General features: G+C 45.5%; 1 protein-coding gene across 2 annotated transcripts in view; it reads right to left on the bottom strand.

Annotated features, from left to right (window-relative positions):
- RFX2 (regulatory factor X2) overlaps positions 1-11,747 on the bottom strand; it is a 95,957-nt gene extending 84,210 nt beyond the window's left edge. For both annotated transcript variants that reach the window (XM_036240348.1, XM_036240349.1), the window contains exon 1: positions 11,690-11,747. The gene's annotated coding sequence lies outside the window, so the exon portion shown is untranslated. The remainder of the gene's footprint in view (positions 1-11,689) is intronic.
- Between the last annotated feature and the right edge of the window lie 737 nt (positions 11,748-12,484).

The raw sequence follows: 12,484 nt of genomic DNA, 5'->3' as shown, positions 1-12,484 counted from the left end.
GCAGGTTGCAGGAAAGTGGGAAGAATATGATCCTTTTTTTTTGAAAAAAAAAAAATTAGTTATGAAAAGAAGTGAAGCACTGATACTCACTACAACAGGGACAGACCTTGAAAACCTCTCAGTGAGCCCTGGCCGGTTTGGCTCAGCGGTTAGAGCGTCGGCCTGCGGTCCGGAGAGACCCGGGTTCAGTTCCCGCTAAGGGCACGTACCTCGGTTGCAGTTTGTCCCCGGCCCTGGTCGGTTGTGCGGGTGGCAGCCACTCGATGTGTCCCTTCACATCGATGTTTCTCTCTCTCTGTTCCTCTCTCTCCCTCCCACTCTACCTGAACAAAAAATGGAAAAATGTCCTCGGGTGAGGATTTAAAAAAAAAAAAAAAAAAAAAAAAGAAAACCTCTCAGTGAGAGAAGCCAAACATAAAAGTACACAACATGGCCTTGGCCAGTTTGGCTCAGTGGTCAGAGTGTCAGCCCTCAGACCGAGGGGTCGAGGGTTCGATTCCTGGTCAAGGGCACATGCGTTGGTTGCAAGTTCGATCCCCAGCCCCAGTCAGGGTTGTGCAGGGGGCAACCAGTTGATATGTTATATAGATGTCTCTCTCTCTTTCTCTCTTTCCCTCCCTCCCATTATATCTAAAAAAATCAATGGAAAAATATCTTCAGAAGAGGATTAATAACAACAGCAACAGAAAAAAAAAATCCACAACATGAAAAGTCTAGAATAGGTAAATCCACACAGACAGGAAGTAGGTTAGTGGTTGTCAGGGGCTGGGGAGGGGGATGAGGGTGAGGGGGATGAGGGTAACTGCTAAGGTGGAAGGGGCTTCTTTTTAGGGTGATGAAAATATTCTGGAACTAGATAGCAGTGATGGTTGTATACCTTAACATACTAAAATAAAAACCACGAAAGGTTACTGTTACTTGACATATGCTGCACCCTCTGAAGAGCGCTCTGGGCTCAAGTGTTTTATTCATTCACGTATTAAATATGAAGTTCTATAGGAAGTGTGGTAGGACAGCTGTCCCTGTCCTCCAGGAGTATACAACTGAGAACAGGAAATAAGACACATAAGTCACAACATGTCAACTAGCCTTGTGATGCTAAATCTATGGACTGTGCCACTTCAGGAGTCACTGCCATTTCTGGATGATTAGTGTCGTGGTCCCTAAGTAGGAGGTGATTCTGCTATCCAGGAGACACCTGGCCATGTCTGGAGACCTAGTTATGTCACAACTTTGGGGGCGGGTGGCTTCTAGCAGGTGGAGACCTAGGATGCTGCTCAACACCCTACAGTGCCCAGGATGGCCTCCCACCCTCCACCAAGAATGATCCAGCCCCAAACAGTTGTCAACAGTGCTGAGGAGGAAAAGCCCCTCCTTACTCTGACATTTTCCCATTCAGCTCACCAATCAAAATCTCAAAAGTCTCCACGGTGAGAGAGCATTGGAGAAGGGTCTTCAGAGAAAAGTAATATTGTCATCAATAGTAATGACATTCTAGAGAGAGGGGAGAAAAAAAGTATAAAACCTGTTTAAGGGATGGCAAGCCCATTCGGAGAGATATTGAAAGACGGCGCTATTAAAATAGAGGTGGGGCTGATGGAGACAAACTTTGAACCAAGCTAAGTAGGATGTGGTTATGACAAAGGGGAGGGTCCAGTCCATTTGTTTGGCCAACAAAAGGAGAAAGAAATTGCCCATCCCTTCCTCCTGATATAGCCAGGAGACAGGAAGGAGGGAGGGAGGAGATGAAGAGATAAGTAGGAATCATAAGATAAAGGAACCCCAGTGTACGTAGCATACAGAGTAATGTGGAGCACACGTACTGGTGCTGAGCTGAAGGCTAAGGAAATAGTGTTCCCAGGACAGGAGAGGAGGGCTGGGCCCCTTGCAGTAAGTAGGACAAGAACTGCGGACACAACTGGAGCTACAACAGGGACAGAAGGTAGGCTGTGTAGACCCCATAAAGGGAAGAGGAGCTTCCAACCAGAAGTCTGGTGGGGGCATTACCTTATTGCCCTGCTGCCACTTCTAAACTCCACCATCCCATAGTTTCTAAAACAGCCAAGAACTGCCGAACCTTTCCCTTGCATGCCAGGTCTCCCCAGCGATTATAGCCCAGCTGACAAATATATGTCCACTTGTGACCTAAGGCCAGCAATTAACTGAGTCACACACAGCTTCCAGAAATACTTTCTATTTACTCCCAGTCGTCATTTTAAGAGTTGGCTGTATAACCATATCATGATTTACATGATTGGAAAGCTCCTGAAATAACGTACCCAGTTTATGCTTTAACTTTAGATCTGAATGTCAGTGGCCAATGATTGCTAACAATAAAATTTTCTAACATCTTCTCCCCTCTTAACTTTCCATACACTTAGAGTATCTAACTAATTATAAGATGTTTGAGATTGGGGGCTCACAAATATTTGCTGAATGGATGGAGGCCCTGGAGAGCTCCTCACATAAAGAAGTCCCTTTTAAGTGAATTCTAGAAAATGAAGAATTCTTTGAAAAAGTGGAAGCACATCCTTTAAGCTGTTTTCTGTGGGTCTGGAATTCCAAATCTATTTTTCTCAAAGCAGGCTACATCTGCCCGTACATATTCTGAGAAGAACAGCAGAGGTGGGAAAGTGCTGTGTGTTTTCTTTGGGTTCTCCCTGGCCAGGGTGGAGCTGGAACATATTTGTGGTCTGGTAATTTTTTTGGAAACTGCTTCCAAGGCCTTACCCCATGGATCACCTTTTGGACAGAAATTTATCATAGAAACATGGTGCTGTTTCTAAAAGATAAACAGTTTGCATTTTTAAAATGTAAGTATAATTGAGTGCTATTATGACTTTAGGAATGGACTTCTATATCATTAGGATAATTTCAACACATTTCCAGGGAAACAAGTGCTCATAAGTCAAGCCTTCCGCCTTTTTGTGGGGACTGGTCCCAGTCTAACTGTTCTGGTCTCCATCAGGCCTCACGCTTCTTGGTGCTCAATCCTTGAATTACACCCCCTTTACCTGCAGAGCCCATTTCCAATTACTCCTTCTATCTAAGAATCCTTTCAATACCTCTTCTGTTCAGCATTATACACAATGGCCAAAAGGTGGGAACAACCCAAGTGTCCATGGACAGACAGATGAATGGATAAACAGTGTGGTCCACCCAGACAATGGAATATTATTCAGCTTTGAAAAAGAAGGAAATTTTGACACATGCTACAACATGGATGAAACTTGAGAGCATTATGCTTAGTGAATTGGCCAGACACAAAAGGGCAAATAATGTAAGAATCCACTCACATAAGGTCCCTAGAGGATTCAAATCCATAGAAACAGAAAGTAGATTGGTGGGAGCCAGGGACTAAGGGAGCCAGCGAGTTAATATTAAAACGGGGACAAGATTTCAGTTTGGGAAGATAAGAAAGTCCTGGAGATGGATAGTGGTGATGGTTGCACAAAAATGTGGATGTAATTAATGCCACTGAACTATACACTTAAAATAGTTAAAATAGTAAATTTTTATGTTTCAAATGCTTATATTTTGCCACAGTTTAAAAAATTCACTTTCCTCTGGTTCTTAATTGATTTCCTGCTCCTTGAATTCTGACGGGCTGTGCTCTGGCCTTCTATGCTCCCTCCCCACCCTCTCTGTGGGTGATCTCATCTGTTTTCATGACTGAAATGACCAATTGTATGCTGACAGCTCCTAGATCCTGACCTCCAGCCTAGCCTGTCTCCCTCAGCTCCAGACCTTAAAATCCAGCTGTGAATACTGGAAAATGGCCCCACTTAGATGTCTCACAGATATCTCAAGCTGGGTAAGCCCATGACTAAACTGACTCCCCCACCCAAAAGCAGCTTCTCCCATGGTCCCTCATTCATTGAAGCGACATGTTCCACCTGATCCCCAAAGTCAGACACCTGGGAATTGCTCTGGGATCATCCTGCCCTTTGTCCCACAGCAAGTCGCCAGGTCCCTGATAACCACAGCTCTGTCTTCCCCAGTACTCCCCAAGCTGGGGCTGTCAGGCAGGCCCTTGTAGCCTTTTACCTGGACTATGGCAATATTAATCTCTTCATTGCCAACATCCAGACATCAAGATTTCCAATGCATCTACAAAAATCATGCCTGATCACAAAGCTGCTTCCCCATCTCTCAGCCCCGCACCAGAGAGACAAATATCATTTGTCCAGCTGGTGGTCACAAACATTTTCTGTAAAGGCCCAGAAAGTAAATATTTTAGGCTTTTTTGGTTCACATTCTGTCTTTGTCACAAATATTCGACCCTGCCATTGCCTTGCAAAAGCTGCCAGAGGTGGCAGGTAAATGAATGGGTATGGCTGTGTGCTAATAAAACTTTACTTACAAAAACAGGCTGCAGCTGGCAAATACCTGCTCTCCTCCTAGTCACCCTTGTACCCTGCACCCAGCTTGCTGAAAACACAGCCATGCCACCACTCTCCCCACTGATGGCCTGCAGGACTTCAGTACCCAGAATCAGCTTAAATCCATCTCTTCTTGGATACCTTTCTTGGCCTCTCCAGGGAGTATGGCCTGCCTCTTCTGTGCACTCACTCACTGTGCCATACAGAGACATCCAGCACAGCCCCTTTTTGAAGCTGGCTTTCTTTCCTAGTTGGTATTTGGTCTTCATAACCTCAGAGAACAGTACTTGACTTAGAAAGCAATGAATGAATGAATGACGAACAAATGTCAGAGGCCCAGAAAGCAGGTCTTCCAGCAAACGACTGGACACCACAGGCAGAAGAGAAATCTATCAGCGATCTAATTTATACTTAGAATAGGATCCAGACTCTTCCCCATGGCCTCTGGGACCCTCTGCCTCTCTTCTTTCTGTTCACCAGGCATCAGACACACAGCTGCTTTTCTCTGCCTTGACCAGGCCCAGCTGATTCTTCTTGCCCCAGGACCTTGCACCTGCTGCACCCCCACCCCCACTCCCGCCTGGAAGGTTGTTCCCTCTGAAGTCCACAGGGCCACTCTCTCTCCCCATATCAGTCTCAACACAACTGTCACCTCCTGAAGAGTTTCCCTGGATACCAATAGCCCAGTTCTTAAACACACTCTCTCTCTCTCTCTCTCTCTCTCTCTCTCTCAAAATAACTGCAAAGATCTTAGTAGAAATAGGCATACTGTATATAGCACATCTGGGCTTCATTGCATGGTAAAAGACAATTGCTATATTGGGCCATTACATGTAACTTCAACATATTTTTAATGGCTTTATTTTTTTTTTAAATATGTTTTTATTGATTTTTTTAGAGAGAGAGGAAGGGAGAGATGGAAATGTCGATTCAAGAGAGAAACACTGACTGGCTGCTTCCTGCATACCCCCTACTGGGGATCGAGCCTGTAACCCAGGCATGTGCCCTGACCACAAATTAAACCAGGACCTCTCAAATCCATGAGACTAGGCTCAATCCACTGAGCCACACCGCTGGGCTGCTTTATACTTTTTTATGGACTATAGCAGCTATAATCTGATTCACAGCATCCCAAATCCACTTGTTGTATACATCACCTACAGATTTGGGAAGTGAACTGTATTTTTCAGAAAGTCTAGCATTCACAAAAATGAAAAATAAGAATAAGGAGTTGCCAGAGCATAAAAGATACAAAACCTATGTATCATAAAACAGGAATGCATTTCAGGTAAAAAGAAGTGAGGTGCAGCAAGGAGCAAGGCCAGGTTATTTGCCCCTGAGGGCTTAACTCAAGTCCTAGCACGAAGACCAAGCCAGGTCTCACCTCTAAGTGGCTGATTCCAGACTTCTACCAGTGGCACTGAGCAGCCAGTGATAACAGAAAAGGAATACCAGTTTTAAATGTTCTCATCTCTAAGTTCTGCTTGCAGGGCTGGTCACTCGATAAAACTCACCTGAAAATGTGATGTTTGGGGTGTAATTTCAGAAGGATCTAAACCATAACCAGGATGTGGGACTGTGAGTGACTTATTTCATTTTTGAAGAGAACTTACATTTGCAGAGACATATTTGTACCAATGTCCACGCTAATGGAAGGGCATTTCCCACCCTAAAACAGACAGCGTAAGGCTTGTCCACTCAATCAAGCAAAGCATGTTCACTCAGTGTCTACTCAGCATTTGACTCTGGGCAGGAAACCAAAATAAAAAATAATTTCAGGCCCTTCTGCTTATCCCCTTAATAACAACAACAACAACAACAACTCTTTGTTGAGTACCTATTACGAGTCAGGCCCTGTGCTAAGTAGTTTATAGATATTATTTTTCTTCTTTTTTTAATCCTCACCCGAGGATATTTTCCATTTATCTTCCAATGGAGTGGAAGGGGCCAGGGGAGAGAGACACATACATATCGACTGGCTGCCTCCCACAGGACCCTGACCAGGGACGGAGATGAACAGCAACAGCGATATGTGCCCTTGTTCAGAATCAAACCCGAGACTCACTGGTCCATAGGCCAACACTCTAACCACTGAGCAAAACCGGCCAGGGATCTTTTTAAAAAAAATGTTTTTATTGATTTGAGAGAGAGGATGGGAGAAGAGGGAAACAGAAACATCGATGAGAGAGAAACATCAGTTGGCTACCTTCTGCATGCCCTCTACTGAGAATAGAACCCACAACCTGAGCATATATTCTGACCAGGAATCAAACCTGCGACCTCTTGGTGTACAGGACAATGCTCAACCAACTGAGCCACACTAGCTGGGATATAGATATTACTTCTAACAAAACAACTATAAAGCTACTATTACCTATTTCACAGATGCCAGACCATACCTGCAATCACTGAGCTAATAAATGAAAGTGTCACATTTTAACCCTCTCTCTGCCTGGCCCCAAAGCCCACCTCTGCAGCACACGTCCTACCTGCAACCTGTAGTTTTTCCTTTTCTCTTCCCTCTGCCCCATTCATCTGATCTGAGTTGCACTGAGTCTCATAAATGGCTATATGTATCAGATACAGAACAACTCTTAATTTTTACATATGCTTTCCCATAGCTGTGCAGGAAATCATTTATTTATTCATTTAACAAATATTTATCGAGGGCCTACTCAGTGCCAGAATTATTCTCAGCTCTGGGAATACAGAAGTTAATAAAACACAGAGCTTCTTTCTCTCACGGAGCTGACATTCCAAGAGGAGACAATTATAATAAAATCAATATGCATAATATACAGTACATTAAACAATGATAAATGCTAAGGAGGCCAAGAAAGCAGAGAGGAGGCTAAGAGTGTATCACTTTCAAGTGGAAAGGTGACATTTAAAAAAAATTTTTTTTTCTTTATTGATTTTAGAGAGGAAAGGAGAGGAAGAGAGAGATAGAAACATCGATTGGCCACCTCCTGCATGCCCCCCACTGGGGATTTGACCCACAACTGGGGCATGTGCCCTGACTGGGAATCGAACCAGTGACCTCTTGGTGCATGGGTCGACGCTTAACCACTAAACCACACCAGCCGGGCAGGAAGGTAAGTTTTTAAAAGGCCTGAAGGCAGTGAGGGAGCAGCCTCCCCCTCCACCCCAAAACTTGGGCCAACAACTTTCCAGTCAGAGGGTTTGAGGAACTTCTGGGAGGCCGACAGGGTTGCACTGGAATAAGTACAGGGGATCGTGGTTGGAAATGAAGCCAAAGAGATACTGGGGTACCCTGGCTGGTGTGGCTCAGCTGGTTGGAGTGTTGGCCCATACACCAAAAGGTTTCAGGTTCTATTTTCAGTCAGGGTACATACCTAGCTTGTGGGTTCGATCCACAGTTGGGGCGCATAGTAGAAGCAACCAATAGATGTTTCTCTCTCTCTCAAAAAAAAATCCAAAAATTAAATAAATAAACATATACTCAGGTGAGGATTTAAAAAAAAAGATATTGGGGTAGGCAGCCAGGGTGGGGATGAGGCCTGGGATAGGGGGAGACTTTGGCTTTTGTTCTGAGATGGGAGCCATGGGAGAGTTCTAAACTGAAGAATACATGACAAGACACAATATGACACACACACACCCCTGGGTTAACAGGCTAGAATCATCTGGGCAACAGGTGATGGTGACTTGGAGCAGGGGGCTGGCAGTGGAGGTGGCCAGCCGTGATTAGATTCTAGGTCGTCACTGAAGGTGGAGTGGACAATTTTGCTGATAACTTGAGAGAAAGAGGAATGGAGGACAATGCCAAAGTTTTGGCCTGAGCAACTGAGAGAAGCCAGTAGATACTTACAAAGGGAGGCCAGAGCCTGGGAGGAGCAGATTTGGGGGGACTATCTTGAGCTAAATTGCCCATCAGAATGATCTGGATGTGTGTAGCAGGCAGCTGGCCAGACTTTTCTGCTAGGAAGCCCTTAGAAGCCTGTCTCCTCACTCATTGTCTTAGTCTGAGCTTCCTGGGCATGACTTTCCTCAGACTCACCCACTCCTTATCCCACATCCTACTACTTGATTCTGTGTCTTCCTCTACTCAAGTTCTCCCACTTTTATTTTTTTCTTCTAACAACTATTTTGCTAACCTTGGGGTTTACAAAAAGTATGTAGGTAGTTTTCAGTTTTTTCTCTGATTCCCAACACATATTCCAATCATTCATTCATTCATTCATTCATTGGACAAATTAAGTACACATTCTGTGTTAGACATGTGTGGAGCTAATTGCCATTTACATTCTAGAAAGGGGATCAAAACACCCCTTTTAAAATTGATTTCAGAGAAGAGGGGGGAGGGAGAAAGAGACAGAGAGAGAGAGAGAGTGGGAGGGAGGTAGGAAGAGGGGGAGAGAGAATGAGAGAGAGAGGGAGAAAGAAACATTGATGGATTGCCTCCTGCATTCACTCTAAGTGCCCCAACAGGGGATTGAACCCGCAACCTAGGTATGTGCCCTGATCAGGAATCCAACCAACCACCTTTTGGTGCACAGGATGAAACTCCAACCAACTGAGCTACATGGGGCCAGGGCAAAAGGCCCTTTTTTTATATGTAAGTCCACATTCCCTTATAATAATGACGAAATTCAAAAAGCTCTGAAAACAGGAAGTTTCTGGCAAATTTGGCGTGGACTCACTTGCAGACAAATATGACACGAACTGATGTGAAGTTGTTGATGGTCCTTATCTACCCCATTTAGTGGGGTAGAATCTGCATACAGTCCCATGTAGATATACAGGTGTGTGTGGTAGGTGTGTCTGGGGTGGGGCTTTCAGACACTGGGTCAGAACTTATACTTCCCTGTCCCCGAGTTCATGAGGGTCCCCACATGCAAGACAGTTTCTCTAAGAACTTCTTGCTTTTTATAAATAAGTGTGTGTGTGTAAAGGAAGCATATTATTTAAATAAGTAGTCAACCTGTAGTTAATTTTAAAAAGCCAAATATATTATAAAATATGGCTCATTTAGGCCCTGGAATTTTATGAGCAAAACAACCACACGTGGCTGTAAAAATCCCACAAGAACATCCAAATTTTTGACTCAATTATAATATTAATTAAAATTAAATTAATTAAATATTGCTTAATATTAATTTTATAACTCCAATCTGAAACTACAATTTAGATGTAAGGAATAAGAAGAGCCAGATAAACAATTTCACAACATCTCCATTTCTGGTGCATGGCTCCATGCCAGCAGTGCTTTTGTGATAAATGTAGTTAATAGATGAATATTAAGGTAACATGTGCCCTTCACCCAGAAAGCAAATATCAACAGAATTTCAAAGGACCTGTTCTGCTAATTGGAGGTAATTAATAAATCTTTCCCTGTCCTCCTGATTCCTCTTTTGATAGATTTGGTGGTTTACCTGGGACAAGAGAGAAATGTACCTATAGGGCTAAATAATTCAGTATTGCTTTTACTGAGGGGCAAACCATTTCTGAACTCACTCCTGACCCACATCAGTTGGAATATCACAGGATCACAGAACAAGTTATTGCTTCCGTCATATATTATGGGAAGTCTTCTTAATAAAACTACCAAGTCCCCTCCCATACTTCTGCAAGCCTGTGAGAGAAGTGCTGGTCAGTGAGAAAATTAAATTCCTTTTCTGGGGAGGGCTTATCAAATACTCATTCCTCTAAGAGCAGGTGAGCAGCCATTTCTAAGGTTATTTTAGAGTCGGTTCAAATCTTTAAACCCCCCCCTACTCCCAAGGACAGAGGGGTAAGGGTCTTTATATAAGTATATAAAGAATATTTCAAGGCATGAAGGAAAAGATGAAAACATATTGACAATATGTGCAGTAATTTAGAAAAAGTTGTTGATGTTTTGTGTTATTATCATTATTTTGTTGGGGAAGTCAGAACTGAGAGCCTTGTATAGGTTTGATATTTTAGATTTGCAGAGATAAAGTTGATTGGGAGAGAAAAAAACTCATGAAAGTCTGCACTGACTGTTTATTGCACAAAACAAGGAAATAATTAGAAGAAGGCATCACAGGCAGAAGCAGGAATGAAGTCTACGGGGGAGATAGCCTGGGACTCCTGCGCTGCATCCTGCCCTTGTCCTTCATTCCTGCGGGGCAACCCGGAGGTTAAAATTAAAACGATGAACCACCCCTGTCGCGCCCTAATGGCAGGGGCAGCTCGGCCCCCGGGACCCTTGAAATAGCCATTAGGAAACCCAACTCTCCTAGCGTAACGGAGAAAAAACCCCACAAAGACGGAGCCAGAGGGAGCGCCGAGGCTTCTCCCAGAGCGAAAAGAAAAGGAATAAGGAGGTTTTTTTTTTTTGTTTTTTTTTGAGGGGTGGGGTGTTTAAGGGGTGGGATTTGGATTCACAGACACACACACGCACTCGCACAACCTCAGGAGAAAATGCCACCGAGGAGTTTGGGCCACAAGTTGGGCTCTTTAACAAAATAATTAATAATAATAAAACCTTTTGGTAAAACTTTTCGCGCTATGAGATCTGTCCAAATAGGGGAGCAGCGGGGTGCGAAGGAATGTGGGGTTAAGAGGGAGGTGGGGAAGGGAGTGTCGGAGGAACTAAAAACTCCAGGATTTGGGGGGGGAAAGGTGAAAAGCGGGTCCTCAGGAAGCTGGATTCTCCGGGAGTTGTGGTAAAAAAGTGAGAAGGGGGAAAAGGGTTCTTTCCAAGACAAGCGCACCAACTTTTGGTTAAAAAGTGAGAAAGCGGTTCCAGAAGCACCCTCAAATTCAGTATGTTTGGGGGGTCAAAACGAAGTGGGTCCCCAGGACACTCCAAATTCAGGAATTTGAGGGTAAAGGTGAAAGTCTTCGAGGCCTTCCTAGTTGGAAGTTTGAGGTTAAGAGAGAGAAGGGTCCCAGGACCTTCAATTTCAGAGATTTGGGGAGTAGAAGGGAGAACGGGGGTCCAAAGGTGCTTCCAATTCAGGGAGTTTAAGGAAAGTTTGAGAAGGGTTATCGAGGCGCCCCCAATTCCAGGATTTTGAAGGTAAGACTGAAAGGGGTCCCCAGGCGCGCTATCCCGGAAGTTTTATAAAAGGTGAGGCGACGGATCCCCACCACCTCCCGAGTTTGGTTAAGAGGAGGGAGAGGGTCTCAGGGAGCCTCTAAACTCAGTCGCTCCTGCGGGACGGGGAGTGCGAACGCAGGTCCCGCCGGCGCGCAGTCCCAAACGTTTAGGATGAACGGCGTGGGGTGCGCCGCTCGTCCCCCGACCCCCTGTCCGGGGCCCCTACCGCCCCCAGCACTGCCCTCCCGGGCCCGGCCGGAGCGGTCGCATCGGTCACCTGGAGTTCGGGCCGGGAGTTCGGGCAGCGGCTCCCGCGGCGGCGGCGGCTGCTGCTGCGTGTTGGTCCCCGTTGGTAAGTAACAGTCTCCACGGCTACAGTCTCTATGGCGGCGGCGGTGGCGGCGGCGGCCGCTCCTCCTCGCGCCCTCGCCGCCCGCCTCGCACCGCCCGCCCGCCGCGACGGGGCGGGGCGTTGTTACCGGCAACGGTTACCAGGCTCTACGCCCCAACCCTTCAACGGCCCGCCCATGCCCGCCTCCAACGGGCGAGGGAGGGCGGAGCGCAAGTCTCTGCGGCGTCCTATTGGTTGAATGCGGTGCCTTGCAGGGAAGGTGTTCCCCGGAGAGGAAAAAAGACGAGCTCGGCCAATCGCCGCGAAGAAGGGCGGGGCTTGGCGGGAGGCGCGAGCTGCTCAGAAGGTTGACGACGGAGCGGGGGGGCGCGCGTGAGCGTGGGGCTGGTGGCTTGGCTCCCGGAAGGCGGTGTTTCCGGAACCTGCGGGCTGGCGTTTATTTCCCAGACCATTAAGGGATATCCAAGCACAGTCGGGGTCGGGCGTCAGCCCACAGTGACCTGTGGGTACACGCTGCATGCTTTTAACAAGATAAAAATTTTAAAATATTTTTTATTTAAATGGTTAAAAAAAGTAAAAAGAAGAATCTTTTCTGGCATGTAAAAAACCTGAAACTTTTTATTTGACTGAATCCAGTATTTTTAATACCTTCAAGGGTTGGCAAACTGACCAGCGGACCAAATGCTGTTTGCCTGTGTTTATAAATAAAGTTTTATTGGA

This window comes from Molossus molossus, unplaced genomic scaffold (genome assembly GCF_014108415.1).
Source record: "Molossus molossus isolate mMolMol1 unplaced genomic scaffold, mMolMol1.p scaffold_m16_p_4, whole genome shotgun sequence".
NCBI classification, from domain to species: domain Eukaryota; kingdom Metazoa; phylum Chordata; class Mammalia; order Chiroptera; family Molossidae; genus Molossus; species Molossus molossus.
This window is presented reverse-complemented; position numbering and strand designations above follow the sequence as displayed.